This window comes from Pleurodeles waltl, chromosome 8 (genome assembly GCF_031143425.1).
Source record: "Pleurodeles waltl isolate 20211129_DDA chromosome 8, aPleWal1.hap1.20221129, whole genome shotgun sequence".
Classification (NCBI taxonomy): domain Eukaryota; kingdom Metazoa; phylum Chordata; class Amphibia; order Caudata; family Salamandridae; genus Pleurodeles; species Pleurodeles waltl.
The window spans coordinates 729,564,774-729,583,152 of NC_090447.1; the positions used below are offsets into that span (position 1 = coordinate 729,564,774).

Below are 18,379 nucleotides of genomic sequence, written 5' to 3' on the forward strand. Positions count from 1 at the left end.
CCATCAGCACCAACAGTATGGTGTCCCAAGCACAGGTAATGTATTGCCAGAACCTCGTCAGTTCTCGTTTTGGAGTATCCTCATTTCAGCTCAAGGCCATTTTTGAACATTGTATGTACAACCACAATCGGGGTCCTGGAGCCCTGTTTGCCTTGCATTGTATTGCAATTATCTACTTTGCAAGCACCATTTCTGAGTCTACAAATGTACATAGCTGCCTAGTATTTTGGCCTGCGAGTACAGACCGACAAACAGGCAAGAGACTAGCTTTTACATGTTTACCTGACTCTTCCATGAGCAGGTCAAGCATCTCCATACAAAATTGTTTAATCACATATCATTGCCATAACATGTGTTCAGAATCAGCATGTGCTGCTTGGCATCTTGACAAGGATTAGGTGCACCATGGTACATACGTGCAATTCTACTGGGGAACAAGTAGGTTTGGTGTAAATATTTGAATTATGTAAATAAAATTCAGGCATTCCCACTTACCGTTAGAGTAGCTGAAATCCCTTCCCATTCTTTGTCTGTGAGTTACATCCCTACTACCTCATGCCAGAGTTCCTTTGCTGTAGAGACATTGATTTACAGGGCAGGGGCCAACATTGAGTACAACACTGTGATACCATGTCTACATGTCCAATAAGGTAGTAGGACAAATATTAATGCAACGCTGGGGACAGGGGGTTCATTGTATTCTTCACTCCATGTCAATTTGGCTGTCTATTCCAACACACTATGAAGAATTAATTGTTCTACTGGCAAACCATGCTGCTCAGTGAGAAAGTCAATCAAATGTATAGTCCCTCCAGAATACAAGGCCCCAATTGTGTTTACGCCTACCTCCAACCATGGGCTGTTACCAAGGGCTTTCCAGATAGTTTTGAATATGGGCAGGCACCACAATAACAGTTCGGGGAATGCACCTAGTCTTTACTAATGCCTGGCAATTACAGATGTGTTTCAGGTGCATGTGCCTTTACTCTGTAAATAGGCCAATTTATTTTCAATGTTAATATGTTTGAAGTGCCATCCATTAGCACTCATTTCATGAATAAGTGAATCATTGGTTGGCTAGAATGTCTCCATTCTCAATTAGACATCTCTGTGTTTTTTAAGGATGAGGTATACTAGGCCAAGTTGCCAGTGGCGTAGGGAAATTTGAGGGGGCCCCCTTGCAAAGTACATCGAGGGCCCCACTGCCCAGTATGGAGCTCTCAGGCAGACGTGCACCCGTGCACTGTTTACTATTCTTTAGGGGCCCCATGGAGCTCGGGGGCCTCCCGCACCACAAGGGCTGCGGGGGCTATAGTAATACTGGTGCAAGATGCATGAAAAGTATTTGTTACGTTTACTTTGCCACAGTCCACATTTTTTATCTTAAAATACAAGTCACAATAAAGTGACAAGTCTGAGAAATGCAGTGATCAATACCTACTATATTTGATTTATTCAATGTGTCCTGCCACTGAACTCAATAAATGGGTTTGTGCATTGAATTCTCTCGCAACATATGGGTGAATGGGTAAGCGATTTTTTTTCATTTCAAACCCGGAGGACAATGGCAGAGGAGAGTCCAAAATGTCTCTTCTTTGGATACATAGCCAAGTAAACCTTCAGAAGAAAGCCCTCTCTTTCGCGCGCTGACCTTGACAGAAGACTGGGTGACTTTGTTGTGCTTTGGTGGATGCAGAGCCTGACAGGTCGGCTCCAGCACAATCCCCTCATGGGCTCGAGGCAAACTCTTAACATGTGTTGTGGTCTCTGTGGGGCTAGTGGGAAAAGTGCAGCACGCCTCTAGACATCATTCGAGCCGATATCATATATCAATCCGGAGACAGCGTCACTGCTTTCAGGGCGCAAGTCCTGAGCGAGGAGGCTGTCTTGAAATTGATATATTATATAGCTTTTACTGGTGCGCGATGTAAAACCTTTACAAAAATCTATATTTCTCTAGGGTGGTACAGGATCAACATAAGTTTTTGTAATGCGGATTAACGAACTAATATTCCATCAAAAGCATACAATGTGCATGCAACATCTTTTTTCTGTGATGTGAGAGTGCTGATTTGTGTTTTTCGTGGTATCAATAGGGCACACATTTCGACCACTGAAACAGCAGAGAGCTTTATGAAGAACATTTTTCCAAAGCACAGGATGCCCTGTATGGAGGAAAGTATTGAGTTTTGAGTTCGCTTGAGGCTCTATTGCATGAAATTGGGCAGGAAAGTGGTGGTACACATTTATGGCATTGCACTGTACAGTTGGTTGTTGAGACACATATTTGCGATTTGGGGCACATGAAGAACCGATTTATTAAGAATGATACAACCTTTTGTGTCAGGTCCAAACTATGGTTAGATGACTTCAACTCTGCAACTTAGCCACAAGATCAGTTTACTCCCTTGCATTGCCAGTTGTACACGATAGCAAACTCATTAGTATTTAAAAGTGATTTCCTTAGGACTAACTCCGATTCAGTTAGTTTTACGTCTGTCTCAGTACTTAATTTGTAAATAAAAAGGTACCGGTGCCCAAAGTCTTCCTCTTAAACACGCGGCTGCAGCAATTAAATGCAGGAGCACGGAATACTGAGGTGGCGTAATCCTGAAGCCATCTCGGGCTTCTATAAGCCATTTAAAGCCACTTCCTGCCCCTTCAGCTCACTCTAGCAGTTTTCTACTTTCTCCCTTTGTGACGCTTTTTCGTTTTTCCTTTCCTCCTTCTTTCCCATTTGTGTCTTTTGCTCGAAGCAAATGCTTGAGGCAGACTATTAAGCCCCGGCCCTCAAAAATAAGTGCCGGTGCTCAGCACCGGGAACAAGTAGCACAAGTTAAGCACTGGTCTGTCTGCTTTTGTGTTTAAAAGTGTGATTCTTTTCTACATTATTGATGTTACAGAAAATAATTAAACTAATTTGCAGACAAAAAATGTGAAGATATTTTGAAATAGCCATGGTTAATGCAACCTCAGCTCAATGACAGACATGAAGAAGGTTGCATTTATTGGGCGCTGATTGAACCAGCGTCAGACAGTTTTACATCAAAGATAGTTCAATTTTTCGCAAGTAATGATTCAATTTTGGGCCATCATTTGTACCCCCAGAGTGTGCAAAAATTAAATAAACTGCACTTAAAAACTCTTGCAAAATGCACAAACCATTCAGTACAAACATGGCAAACTAAATCATCTATTAGCCTTTTCCGATTTTTTTATATATCTTTTGGTGAGTTAGACCCGGCCCAAGTGCCTGTATCTAGCGTATTCGTCTAGACACTCCAGTTACATGGACTTGGTTACATTGAGAAAGTGTGTTATTCATGACCCCATGGCATGCCAGCATCTAACATGTCTACCTTTACTCAGCCCACATACAGATTCTCTAACACTAAAAAATACTTCTGTTGGCTGCTCTGTGATTCTCCTTCTGTGGTGCAAATCATGACTCGTCAATAATCCTGATGTGTCCAGTAACGCGTTGTCAGCAGAATCAGGGTCACCAGTTCCGCACAGCGCACTTGTGTTTTAGCTTCAAAAGGTGACATCTTTTAAGCAAAATCCGACTCAGCACACTTTTTACAACTGAACGTTTACAAATTGCATGTTTCAAATACGATGAGATCAAAGTTGTCATTTTTGGCAAAATTGAGAGTGCTTAAAAATGAGCTAAGTGCTACATAGCTAGATATAAACAATGGTATGTTTCCATCTAAAATTTCACTGTGTCTAAAGTATCGCTTACGCAATCCAGCTTAGTGTATTTGATGTACTGAGTGTGATTGGAGAAGTGGATATTGCCCTAATGGAGGACAAAATTATTTTTTAACTAATTCGTTTCTACATTTTCAATATGTATAGTCTTAGCATTACACTTTGGCTCTAATTATGAGTTGCATTGTACTAGGGCAATTTTACCACAATCAATTTTACCGCTTTCATCTGGTTCACCTCCCAGAACCACACTATTACGAGGATAACCTCATGGACTGGAAAATGACCACCTATGATGCTTTTTCCAGCAGTGAAACCACACAGATTTCCCTCTTCCTTGCAGTCTTACTGCATATATTTACCACCTGCTCTGATCTGGGTTAAAATGTGTGGAGGAGCCACTGTGTCAGGTGGGATGTGATGGAGGGTATTGGGGAATGAGGGAAGACAAGGGGAAGTTTCTATGAGTAGGGGAAGTATTTTATGCTTCCCTCTCTTTGAAAAAAGCAGCATGAGACTTGTGATTTTTTGGGGCTGGTTTTTCTGGTTCTTTCAAAACCCGTAATACCCGAGAAAAAAATATAACCAACAGTAATCAACGGGAGCAAAATGTATGCATGCAGTATGCGTTAATTCCTCCTGCTCAGCAATCAGGCCATAAGTGATTTACATCCGTATACTACGTAACTGTGCAACCAAGTTAAATGATTTTTTTATAACCAACTTTATTGATTTTCAGTGCAAGTTACAGATCAACAAAGCAAATAAAAAATAGACTGTGATCTGTCAAGCAGTACATCAGCAGAGGAATACATATAATAATAGATAACTTCCTGCATCTAGTCCATGGTAAGCCCGCCACCTGCACCAGAGCTTCTTGTGTTTCTGATGGCAACTCTGAGCTTCATACATGGGTTGTTCCAGTGGGTCACACCAGAACACCCACTATGCCCCTCTGCCACCAGGGGCGCCATGGGGCCCTCCACTTGCCAGCAATTTCTCAGTTAGACACAAATCTCGTAATCTCCACAAAAGTGAGTTCCATCCTCAGCCCCCCAACATATTTCAGCAACCCCAACCATGCCACTCTAGGAGTGAGGATGAGCTTATGGCTCAACACGTCAGAGAGCTCAATACTGATTTCCTCCCAGAAGGGCACCAATTCCAGACAGGACCAAACAACATGATAAGAATCTGCTCCTGGCAACAAACACCTAGAACAATGTACCTGGGTCAATCTGAGAGCCCGATTAAGCTGCTGGGGGGGTCATATACATAAGTAGTTGAGTTGAGCCAGTCTGAGGTGCATGGAAATTGGCAGTTCCTTTGGAGCCAGACTAGCCTCGCCCCAATCTGTGTCATCAACTTCTTCCATCCAGGCCTCCCACATCTGTCTCAGACTAAGAAAACACTCTGGGATTAATGATGAGGGAAGAGTAAATCAGAGAGATAGTCCCTTTCTGCATCTTCCCAATTATCAGTTTTGCCTGGAGGGGGCTAAATTCTGGTATCTGCATGCCCGCTGGGATGCCAGCAGTCAAGGCCGGTGCAGCTGCAAATAATTGTGAAACTGGTTTTCGAAGATCTGATACTGCTCCTTCAAACCTTGAAATGAAATCACCTGGGTGCCAGCCTAGACATCCCCTAGGTAGGTAATGCCGAGCCCCATCTCACCGTACAAACCCTTCTAGATGAGCTGTGTGACGTAACTACACCCCTTTGGGGGTCAGCTTGCTAAAATGATGGTCCCAGCCCAGAAATCTGAGTGCCACCCTCCAGGGGGACAACACAACCCGGGTACACTCCATAAGAGAACAAGAGAACAGGCCCCGTAGAGCATGCTTGTCTGGCTATCAAAGCCTAGTAAGACCCATAGGCTGGGTCATCCCAACCCCATTTACACCAGTCATTAATCCCAACCAGTTGCAGAGCTAGGTAATAACAGCACAGATCTACCATGTCCATTTAACTGTTGAACTGGCATTACAGGCAATTATTAAAGGCAACAGGCGAGCAGCCACCCGCTCAGAGGAATGTATGGATAATACCCCATAAGGGTCTGAAACCATTACTTAGGAATGGAGTATGGATAATTCGAAATAATATATAAGAATCAGGGCAGGATCATCATCTTAAAAGTGCCACCATCCCTAGGACATGTAGAGGCAGAAGACTCCATCTCTAACGGTCTTGTTTCATCCTGGTGAATAGCAGGGTCAGGTTGAGACTCCAAGCCAGGTCTAGGACACCTGAAAAGTAGACAAATTAAATTTTGCACTCACTTTTACCACTATGTGCTAATTAGCCAACTTAAAAAAATGGCCATAGTTAGCATTTGCTGTACTTTTGTACAACAACTATTGCCTTACTGACCTCATTTGTATTCATAATCCCTGATACCTTTCTGCCTAGGCCCAGGGTAGCTGTTATGCAATGTCGAACCAGAGTCACACTGGAAACCAAAATAGTCCTCGGCAAAATGCTCAAACCAGCTCGAAACTGCAGGTTGACAGAAATAAAATACAGAGCTCTAAGTGGGCAGTTTCTATTGAGATTGACACTCCCAAGTTTTGTTAATTTTACAAAATCATTTCCCATACTTTTGGTGAGAAACCAACTGTTCCCGAATGGTTAATGCTGACCTTGAATCAGAATTCACAGGGGGTGTTTTCCCGTACAGTGTAGACGAAGGAGGATCAGAGAGTTAGAAAAGAAACAAGTCTTCTGACAAGTGTGACTGCTACCTGAAAGAACTGTAAATGTGTGCAGTTGGTTTATCAGCAAATATAAAGGTTCCTAGCAGGTTCAAAGTACTTTCTGTCACAGGCTGGGACTTCGCAGCAGTATAAATATATAAGTGACTATTCCGATTGTGACAGCAAGGTTTCAATTTTGTCACTCTCACGGTACACCCAGACATCTACAGTGATAGCATTAATCATCTGAGCTTTAATAAATTAAAAGACTGCACTTCCCATCCATTCGTTTAACATGCGTTATCTATTATACAGATACCTGAAAGCAAAAAGATAACACAATAGATTATTTTGTTCTTGTTAGCAATGTCTCTGACTCTGCTCCTACTCTCATGAATATTGTCCTGTTCTCTTAGAGACAGTTCCCATACTTTTTAGGTCAGATGTGCAAGCGCTTTGACCTGTTGTAATATATAGGTGGGCTTTTAACCACACCCACCTCACGCCCATCACTATTACTCATTCATGGCTTTGCCTTTCAAAAATCCTTTGTTATCAATGGGAATGCTTTACGTTTGTCTCTCCTTGGGGTGGTTTTGTTACTGGCTTGAACAATGACCCTGTTACATGGATAATTGCACTTTTGCTGATATGTTTCACTGTGAGCGAACTTCTTTTTCCTTGTTGTGTCTCTCCTTCGCGCTCATGTTCATGGTGGCCATGACGCTTTGAATCGTCTCACTTACGTCAACTGTTTTACTTTTCATTTTCAATTTATGTGGCAAGAAAAGTCCAGTTAGGAATTTACAGCGCTAATAGCTCTAACTCGGGCAAACGTGAGACTCTTTACATTGCAAATGGTTGTTTAGATCACTGCTAGAATGGGACCATGGGCCTTTCATGGTTGAGTCGTGGCAGCCTATCCAGCTCTGCCCCTTCACACCAACCTTCCAGGAAACTAACTAAGTGACAGAAGGGCCAGTCCGACCTGAGAGAAAAAAAGGGAAGCAAATATCCGATGTATTCAAGGACTAAAAAAACGAGGCTACGCTAAGGCACGTTCAAGCGCGCCCATTTCGCTAGATCAATGGCTTACTCGGGGATGAGATATCGTAGAAGAAATGCAAGCACTTAATGCTCAAGGGTTATTATAAAACCTCTAAAGCGGACTCTTGAAGTGCAATGTTGCATGAGATTATGTGCAGGGATCATCGGCTCCACTTTATAACTCTCTCGTTTACCGACAGCCTGGAGAACAAAACTTTCCATCTTGTGCGGCTTAGACTTGGCCCTGATTTATGTGACGTGCGCTCCGGGTTGGCATGATGCATGAAAACGCCTTTTCTTCAAATGGAACTTCCCCGGCAAACCGAGGCTGGCTGTAGGCTGCACCGTGCCTTGTGACAGCTTGACTGCCCAGTCACTGCAGATAAATGGGACAAGGCTTGCAGTCAAACCTTAACAAATGCGCTGACATCCCAGCCGAAGCTCAGACATCTCATCTGATTGATTTTTTTCGGCCTATCCCAAGCTCTTCTTTCACAAAATGGCACCGCTATTTCAGAGACTCATTCTTTCCCGGGAAGTAGAAGATACACACTCTGCAAAATTTTAGCTATAAAAAGATTTTAGTTTTCAATATATATCTTTTTCCATCCATCGAGCGAGACACGGGATCTCCAGGGAATACAACAGTGCTTAAAATGTGCAGCGGGTCCTGGTGGTGGTCACTGTCAATAATTTTGGGGGGTGGTGTTTATGAAACTTTGACCTAGAAAAAGAGGGAGAAATGGAGAAAGAAGGGAAATATTAACACAGTAGAAACAATGAGGCAATTAGGAATGTAAAAGGATCTGCAATAGTGAGATAAAAAGACAAGAGGTGTAGGATTGTGGAAGAAAGAGCCTAGAGGTGGGATCAAGACTTTGCTAGCCTTTTTGTTTGATAATCCGGCATTCAGCAGCTCTGGTGGTTGGCTCCGAAGAAAAGTTATTTTTTGTGCAATTTATTTATTTATGTATATATTTTTTTATTTCAGCTTTTACAAATACAGCAATGGGTAGCATGGTGTTTAATATACTACACCGTCCACTTTTTTACATGTGAGCCTAACATCCAAATGCTTGAAAACATTGTGGCACTTCATCAGTTAGTACAACACAGAACAGCGCTATATACATTTTTCTGCATTCAAATGACAAACTGTTTTAAGGACTTCCTTATTTTAAATGAAACATAGTAACTGGTATTATTTCTAACTTTTAGTACTCTATGAAGAAAAATTAAGGATGGGCACACATTTCAATGAAAATATGGTGGAACATTTGCAATGAGACATCAAAGAAAGTAATAGTGCAAAAAATGAGGTGAAGTAAACTAGCAATTTTTAATAACAGACATGTGGAAGAGTGAAAGGAAACAAAAATGTAATTTGCTTGGTTTTGACAGTATCTCGTTTCAGTACGACCCACATTTGTTATCTGTATGGTGCTTGATATGAGCACCTCTGTTTGAGTTGAATTGCTTTTGCGCTTTGTGTTCAGCTACTCCTGTATGTTGTACTTGGATCCCTTTACTTCAAGGCTGCCTGAGAATTGCATATGACAAATTGTGAAGATGAGCTCATGACCTGTGCTTCTAAGTATTTATTTCTCATACCTAACAAAGGGTAGCCAGTCAATGAGAATTGCCTTTAGAAATGTATTTTCCTAATTATTTTGGTCAGCTCCTTTGTTGATGGAGGTCTGTTTTCTCCACAAGCCACCATCCTTTCGCCATGTGCAGGTACGCAGGCTCTGCGTATTTGCTTGGAGGCTGGCTGCAGAGCATTCAAGCGAATTGTTGAATCCTTCGCTCAGCAAAAAATTCTTCAACCTGCAGAGGGAGCATATATTTCAATGCTTATGTATTTGTGCACACGTTTGTGGTCACCTTGTGGACCAGCTTCATTTAGTGGGGGTCCCAAAAATGTGCCACATTGTGTATTACTTAGAATTGTCCTTCAAAATCAGATTTGACTTCGCAGTTGGGCCTGCGGAATTAGCTAGCGTTCTGCACTTAGTCCCTTCTGTATTCTGTTGTCCTTCAGTTCCCCTTTATTTGAAAATTATCTCTATTCAATTCATATTTTTTTGTTCTGAGTATCCATGTCTTAGTAGTTCATAAATAATAAATTTTCTTTTACGGTAACAGATCTTGTTTTTCACCCATCCCTCTGGGTATGGGCTGCAAGCTAATGCTGCTGTTGCGCGATTATGGGATGCCCACTCCCCAGCACCGGATTGTCTAAACCAAGATGACATGTGCTGCATATGTGTCGACTGAAAGCCTTTGCTTCTTGACATCACATGGACTATGATCGGCACAACATGCTGGACTCCCTTACATAATATATTTGCGTGGGGATGCCAGTGGCAGTGTTTTTTTATGGAATGGGTATTCAGTATAATATACACTCCACCCTAAAAGAGCATCAGGTTTACCTGTAGAATGTTGTCAAAATTAACAATGCAATGAGTTATCAGCTTGTCACCTGACGGCACCAACTGATGTCTGGAGGGCAGTAGTTGCCAGTATTGCCATCAAGTTCATGGATAGGCCTAATGCTAAATAAGCATTGGGAAAGTCAATAGATATTGCTTTAAGTATGCAGTATTATCACTTTAGAGCAAGACACAAGGGATAGAGCTAGCAAGGCAGACACGGAGGGCTACTGTTCTAAAGTAGTCCTTCATGCAGTTCAATGACCGTGGAGACAGAAGGTTATGCAGAAGACAAAAGCATTAGGTGAGAGATGGATACACTAGTGGACTGAAACAAGACTTAATAGACAGAGTCTCAAGCCCACGCTCTATATTTTGTTAGCTATGATGTCATAACGCAGACCTCAAAAGGTGAGAAATTGTGGATACAGAGTTTATACCTAAATCAGTAGAGATTTAGAGGAGGGCACTGGGTACAATTAATAAAAGGGTGATAGTCCTTCTATGCTTAAGGGGTGGATATGACATCCTCTTTACAGCAAATCATCTAAATTTAGGGCTAGCATTGCATCACAGTCGTCTTGCAGACACTTATAAATATTACGTTAAGTCTTACTTGTCATATATTTTTGGATTCTTTTAAACAGTAGAGGGGGGTGACTTTTGAAATTGGAGGGGTGAAATAATTGTTGATGACAGAGCGAGGCATGTGTGATTAGAATAGATGGTTGGGAGGTGCCCTCACTGAACAAACTTTTGAACACACGGTGCGAAATGGTACATCTTACAGCAAAGTTTTAAGATGACATTGGCTAAAAGGAATTTTCTGAAGGGCAATTCTGAATAGGAACTCTTGAAATGTTGTAAAACCTCAAAGTATGTACATGGATTGTTCGGTCTGGGATATCAGTATGAGAAATCTGTGCCCGTGGAATGTGGGAGAGGGCTCCTCAGTCTTAGAGGTCTGCCTGCTCAGGGCACACACAACATACATTTCACTTTAAGGAACTAGAGTTCTGCTACAGATATCAAAAGGCACAATCTGTATGTATTTATGCATTAGCTTGCTACTTGTGGAGTGAGCATGTACCATCTCTGTATGTTTGATGTACGCTCGGCTGTCCATCTTTGGGCTTTTTATTGGCTTGCAAGCTTCTGTTGAGGAAGTCTCAATCGCCCATTCTTTTCTATGTGTTCAATGTGTGCCATTTATTCCATCATGGCTTTAGCCGGGTGATTAAACACGCTTTAGTTAAATGATTCTATTGTTTACAGCGTGGACCTACTTAAAAGGCCAAGGCACACTGGCAAATATTTGAGAACTTCCTTCCAAGTGTATTACAGGGAACACCAGGGAGGCCTCCTACTTTCCACTCCTGTGCAGAGGGTAATGGTATTTTTGGGGGAGAGAAGGGGGGAGTAGACAAATCGTACAAAACAGGAAGGTAATCTTCAATAAAGAAGAGCTGGCAAGTAGGCGTGTGATAAGGTGACATTGCAAAAGTGCTACTCCGGGGCACAGCTAGCATATATGCAGCAGTGGAAGTGGCACCGGGTCCAAGAGTGGGAGGGCCCCAGCAGCAGCTGCCGTATAATGCAAGGGGAGGGGCGGGGGGGGGTGACAGAGAGAAGGTCAAAATTGCAAAAAAATAAGAAGAACTTACCTTGCCTCCATCCCTGCCGTCTTGCGCTCCTCTTCGTCCTGTGTCCCAGCATTCACTGGGACACCAGCACAGGCTCCCCAGCAATCCTGGTGCTGCGTTCATGAAAAATCCTGCATGAAAGCAGTGCCAGGATTATTCTGAGCAGCAGTGACTGCCGCTCAGACAGAGCCCTGGGGTCTGTGCAGGGTTGGAGAAACCTAAGTGCTCATGTGTGTTTGCCCCGACTCAGATGGCCAGCCAAACACACATGCGATCTTAGGTACACGATCCCCTCCTCCCGCTTCCCCCTCCCACCTACCGTGGCCCATCCCCGCCCCTCCCTGCACTGCTAACAACTTATTATTTTATTTGTCTGCTTCTGGCGCAGTCATTGGGGTGACCCTCTTTCGCCCAAACATTGCTCTCTCTTACTACCACATTGACTAACAAGAGAGCCCGAAGCACCTGGACTCCACCAGTGTTACAATGTGACTTCAACAGCTAGAAAAGTTGTTTCCTATGGAGCAGTGACTGACACAGTTGTGCCCAAGATCAAACACACAATGACAGCCACATGCAAGCCCAGGAGAGGGGAGTGAATGTTCATGATTACATGTGTTAAAATGGGGTTTCTGGTTGGCTAGGGTATGCACCTCAGCCAGGCAGAACCTACCCACTCTAGTTAGGGAAAGAGAGTTACACGTCCAAGATAACCCTGCTCACCCCCTTGGTAGCTTGGCACGAGCAGTCAGACCTATCCCAGAGGCAATGTGTAAAGTGCTTGCACAACACACATAACACACTTGACGCAATATCCCCACCACAAAGGAAACACAACACCAGATTATATGAAAATATATTGTGTTGTACACAATGCAATTATTAGACCAAACATCACATATCAGTACTATCCTCCTACCTTAGCAGTTTTAAGAACATTACAAATTAGTTACTCTGCAAACTAGCAGTAGTCACATATAACACACACGTTACTCAGTTATTCTGCAACATAAGCAGTAGACAGGAAACATGTTATTACACCAAAACACTTGTCATAAGAATGTCATAAACACCCATAATAGGAACAGTAGAAAACGTATGGCAAGTCATAAAAAAAAAAATTAACATTTTATGCCCATAAAAGGAACATTTGCACACATATATAAAAACATCATCAACCAGGCAGGCAATATATAAATCCAAGTCTGTAGAAAGAATGTTGAATTAGATATACAGTTCCTGGTAGGGAATACCTGTGTTGATGGAGGCACCCCCAGTGCCCATAGACGAAAAATGCCCCCCGGTGCTCCTCTGCGCAACATGGGGGCCTCCCTGACAATTCTGGGTGAGAGGGGGGTGGCACGCACCCCCTCTGTTCTCCTAACGGGCCCCCCTGGGGCCCGCGATCACTGGGGGCCCCCAGGCCTCCACCGGCCCTCACAAGGGGGGGCAGAATCAGGGAAGAAATGCAAGGAGGAGGGGGTGCCACGCACCCCCTCCACTTCAAGGGCGGGCCCCTCCTGGGACCTGCGATCGTTGCAGGCCCCCCCCAGTACTTAATTGGCCCTCCACGAAAGGGGGGGCAAAGATCAACACTGGCCCACTCAAGGGCCAAACCAAGGACCAGCTGCACAGAGGGGAGCCTCCAATGAGGCTTCTGCCCCGTCCTCAATCCAACAGAGTGCCCTTCTGGGCTCGGCAGGGCAGGGAGAGGCTTTCTCCTCTCCTGCCCGTCTTCCGGCGTCGTTCCTCAGAGCGATCCCTGCCTGAGGGCACCGCTAGGAGCACGCTTGCTCCAGGTTTTCCCTTTTTGGTTTTGTTGGTGCCCGGGGGCACAGAGAGCAGCGCGTCCTCGACGCCAGTAAAATGATTAGCACCTGGGTCGTGGCGGTGATTACCACGCCAGAAAAAGCGCTTCACAAAGCTTTATTCCTTCAGAAGAATCCGGGATGCGGTGGTGTCTTTTTGTGCACAAAGGAGCATGCTCACAGCGCTTGGGGGGGGGGGGTTAAAGACGAAGCGCTTTCCCAAGCGCTAACTTTGGCACATATTAAAGCACTCCTTGTGCTTTACAAGGTGGCAGGAGTCAGGGGCCACAGCACCCTGTCCCTGGGGAGCAAAGCTTGCAGGAAAAGGCCCCCAGGAGAAGGGTCCAACAACAGGCCAGCACAAGGAGTATGAAGCAAGTCCTCTTTAGTGACCAAGCAGGTCAAAGGTCAGCACAGCAGCAGTCGTCCATGGCGGTTCTTGGTGAGTCCTTCCAGCAGTCTGTGTCCAGTTCCAGGTAAGCTCAAGGAGTCTCCAAATTGTGGGGAGAATTTTCCTGTACTTATACTCAGTTCTTATAATGTTTTGCAATGGTAGGTAGAGGAGGTTCCAGCCAGTTACAACTGGTTCTGGGAGTGCCCCCTCTCTCCTTGGAGTCAAGCTGCAAAACACCAGAGTCATAGGCACAAATAAATGTGCACTTTCTAGAAGTGGCATTTCTGTGATAGTAATACAAAATACACCCACACCAGTAAGCAGCATTTATTATCACCATTACATAAATAAGACACGACCCCTTACACATAAGGCAGAGCATTTCTAATGCAATCCTATGAGAAGGCAGCACTCATAGTAATGAGACACCAAGTTAAGCTGTTTGTCACTACCAGGACAGGCCATGCAACCTGGCACATGTCCTGCCTTCAACATACATGGCACCCTACCCATAGGGCTAGCTAGGGCGTACCTTAGGGATGACTTACATGTAGTAAAAGGGGAGTTCTGGGCCTGGCAAGTAAATTTAGATGCCAGGTCCCTGTAGCAGAAAACTGTGCACACAGGCCCTGCGTTAGCAGGCCTGAAATAGGTTTGAAAGTCTACTTCAGTGGGTGGCGCAAGCAGCACTGCAGGCCCACTAGTAGCATTTAATGTAGAGGCCCTGGGTATAGAGATACCACTGTACAAGGGACTTACAAGTAAATTAAATATGCCAATTAGGTATAAGCCAATCATACCAACTTTATATGGGAGAGCACATGCACTTTAGCACTGGTCAGCAGTGATAAAGTGCTCAGAGTCCTAGAGCCAACAGCAAGAGGTCAGAAAAACCAGAAGGAAGGAGGCAAAAAGAAAGGGGGTGACCCTGCATAAGGGAAAAAGTCCAACAGCATGTAAAAACAAGCATTTGCAATGCAATGGGTCTCGCATTTGCTCGAGTTAGAGCTATTAGAGTTGTAAACTAATAATTGACTTTTCTTGCCACATAAATTGAAAATGAAAAGTAAAACAGTTTCACATAAGCGAGCCAATTCAAAGCGCCAAGCCATAAGTATGAAGGAGACACAGAAAAGGAACAAATCAATTCAAAGCAGCACCGCCGCCATGAGCGTGCGAGAGTTATTGACTCTCTGCATGAATGTCTAGAGAGGATAGTGGATGGGATGAAAAGAAAACTGAAACTGGAGGAGGGGACATCACACGCTATAACAGAAGGAAGCGTGATGTAGTGTGATGGCCAACAGAAATGTTCTCTTAGTAAAATCACCTGTGGGAGGAAACTCAGCACACAAAGGAGGGACATTTCACAAAACGCACCAATAAAAATTAAGCATTTAAAACAAGCGCAACAAACAACAAATAGATGGGCATGGTTAAAAGCCCACAGAGAGATTACAACAGGTTAGAGGCTATTAACAATCAATTTCACCATGCTGCATCTAGTTCATCAATAATGATAACTTAAGGCTCCTGTTTTTTGTGGAATAAAATGGGCATATTGCCCTGCATAAAAATGAATCACTTGGAAGGGTTCTGGTTGAGCGATAATACAACAAATGATGTATTAACAGATCCAAACCTCGAATACACCTAAAACGTAATTGACCAACAAGGGGACTCACCCCTTCATAATTAACCCACAAGAAAACGACATCCCTTCGTGGTTATAGCAACAGAATTCAACATAAAAAGGGCACAAATAATCAATTAAACAGATGCTCCACAGAACCACTGCACTCAAATATTTACCTCCGAGATAGAACATAGCATTGTTGCACAAACCTACGAGATGAATGATACAAAAACCACAAAAAGCTCAAAGACCTGTTTAAATGGTGTAGATTAAGGGTTCAAAGACTCAATATTGGTCTCACCTGAGCAGCTCGTAAATCGTACGCTAAGGCTAATTCAAACCAAATGCTACTAGGATGCAATTGGTAAATCCCGGAGTGGGACACACATCTCCAAAATACGCAATACTGTGAGCAACTGTTCCATCATACACACTACACCGAAAATATAAGCAAAGAACATTAGCTCCTGTTACTTAATTACAAATTTAAAGGTAAAAAAACCTATGCAGTAAAATCAAAAAGCCACAGTAAATGAAAATAAATTCCACTGAAAAATGAACACTATTATTTATCAAACTGACTGCAACCTAGAACTCCTTGCCTCCAGGATAGGAAGTGTCCATTCTACACCATTATGCTACATCTAATGAGTGTATTACTCAAGATTAGCACCATGAGGGCGAAAATCATGTATGTTTTCTACTGCAGAAGGCATTACCAAAGCACTTCAAAGTCAATTCACAGTGTGGCATCTCTACACAAGTTCATTACTCAAGGTTGACCCGATAAAAGCAAAATACCAATGTGCTTCCTAGTGTCAAAGATGTTACAAGACGCACTTCAAAATCAAGAGCCAGTATATGTTAAAAAGAGAAAACTTCAATAACCGTGGCCGTGATCCCAAAAGTAATTTACCAGACATAAATTACCAAATTATGTGATCTCACTGACCTTAACATAGAACTCATTACTTCCTAGAAAGGAACTACCTGGTCTCCCCCATTGTGCTATAAACAGTGGATTTGGTTGCTATCTAAAAAAACACACACATCAACCTGGCGGCTCGTGCAGTTCCATGTGAGAGGCACAGAGTCACCGATAAAAAGAGAGAGGGCTAGGTGTGCAAAGTTTTCCTATGGGCTGATGTAAAAGTGGCAGCCATATCAGCAGAGAAGACGAGTGGCATGAACATAGTTAGATACTCACTTTTAGCTGAGCACAACATGGTGCCTTATTAGTTAGCCTGAAATGGGACGCCAGGAAATCACCGCTTCACACACAATAATGAGGATTCCACAGGAAAAAAAAGTGAACTGTGGGGTTAGATCCATCCAGTCGTGGTCTTGGCGACAGACCCCCACTGTCCCTGCGCACCCACGGAGCAAGCATGAGAACTGCAGACTGTAGCACCGAGTGCTTCCAGGAAACACAGACAGAGAACACACACTCACTTTGTACAACCTGCAACGTGAGAATGAGTTAGAGCTGTTAGCGTTGTAAATTACTAACTGGACTTTACCTGTTATACAAACTGAAAATAAAAAGTAAAACAGTTGACATAAGCGAGCCAATTCAAAGTGCCACCGTGAGCATGAAGAAGACACAAAACAAAAAAGACGTTCGCTCGTAGTCAAAGTTATCGGCAAACGTGCAATTATCCATGTAACAGGGTCGGCCCCCAAGGTGGTAAGAAAAACTCCCTTAGGAGGGACAAAAGTAAAGCATCTACCAACAAAAAGAGAAGATTTTTGAAAAGCAAGACCACGAATGAGTGATAGTGATGGGCATGCAGTGGGCCTAGTTAAAAACCCAAATACATATCAACACGTCAGGAAAGCAGCGCTTGCACTCTGCTATGCTCGACCTAAATAGCTGGCTGAGGGAATGTGAGGCAGGCATAAAAAAATAATCAGCAAGAGCTTGGCCTCTGCCTTTTGTCACCATCGTGCTATATCAATCTGCTTGTTTAATGCCCTGCTTTCTTTCTTTACAAAATGTGTTTCATGTTTCAGTTTCTCTTTCATCATGGAGAGTGTGCCTTTGGTCTGCTTTTCATCTATTGCATTAAGCATTCTTCGTTGCCACCTGTCAGGAGCTATCTTCTCCCTGGTTTTGCCTTTCCTATGTGAAGAAGCATCCAAAGACAGGCTGGCACGACCTCTGCACAGGCAACACTGCTTCATTCATTATTTATTCATATTTATGATTTTTGCATCAGATCCGAATCAGATCTGACAGATTACTCACCTTCTGTTGACGGCCACCGCATCAGTCCTCTTCTCCTCATGCCCCGCAGTCCATGGGCTCGTGCACGAGCTCCAAGACTCTCCTACGCCAATCCAGGCATTGCTGTCATGCTGGAAAATACTGTCTCCCAGCATGAGAGAAGCACCGGTATTGGTCTGAGTGGGCTGGTTTTGCGCTCACACAGGGCTGGGTGCCTGCACCTGTTCTCCACCTGGCTGTGCCACATAGTTGGGTTGGAGAGATGTAAGTGCGCATGTCAGTTTGGCCGGGCTAAAACGGGCAGGCAAACCACATGTGCACTTGCAATGCCCACCACTGCTCCCCCTTTCTGCGTCTGCTGTCATCAGGATGGCCATGTTCCACCCTAAAACTGGCTTCAATGCTCAGTCAGCTCAGCTGTCAGCCTGCAGGAGAAAAAATAAAATGATAATAAAATTGCTTTATTATCATTTTATTTTTCAGGTTAGAATCTGCAGACTCAGACTTAGCAGTGGGGCGACGCTTCTCCGCTCTACGGAGGAGCCACTGCTGCTAAACACATTCTATTATGTATTTTAAACAGTTGCAGCCCTTTAACACATATCAGTATATAATGTAAATCTGTTAAAAATGAGTTTTCTTTCGTGTCCTATGCGAGAGATCAGAGACGTGTAGACTCATGTCACTCCAGTTAAACCCGACCCAAATGTAGTGAATGAAAAAGAACTACTACAGAACTTTGAGAAAACATTATTGTGCATTTACTCTGTAGCGATTTG

General features: G+C 43.6%; 1 protein-coding gene and 1 long non-coding RNA gene across 7 annotated transcripts in view; one reads left to right on the top strand and one right to left on the bottom strand.

Annotated features, from left to right (window-relative positions):
- EPHA3 (EPH receptor A3) overlaps positions 1-18,379 on the top strand; it is an 853,173-nt gene that overhangs the window by 374,325 nt on the left and 460,469 nt on the right. The gene's annotated exons all lie outside the window — the stretch shown is intronic.
- Positions 6,138-18,379, bottom strand: part of LOC138250250 (uncharacterized) — a 75,275-nt gene continuing 63,033 nt past the window's right edge. The window contains exon 4 of the long non-coding RNA XR_011194915.1: positions 6,138-8,181. This is a non-coding gene — a long non-coding RNA (uncharacterized lncRNA). The remainder of the gene's footprint in view (positions 8,182-18,379) is intronic.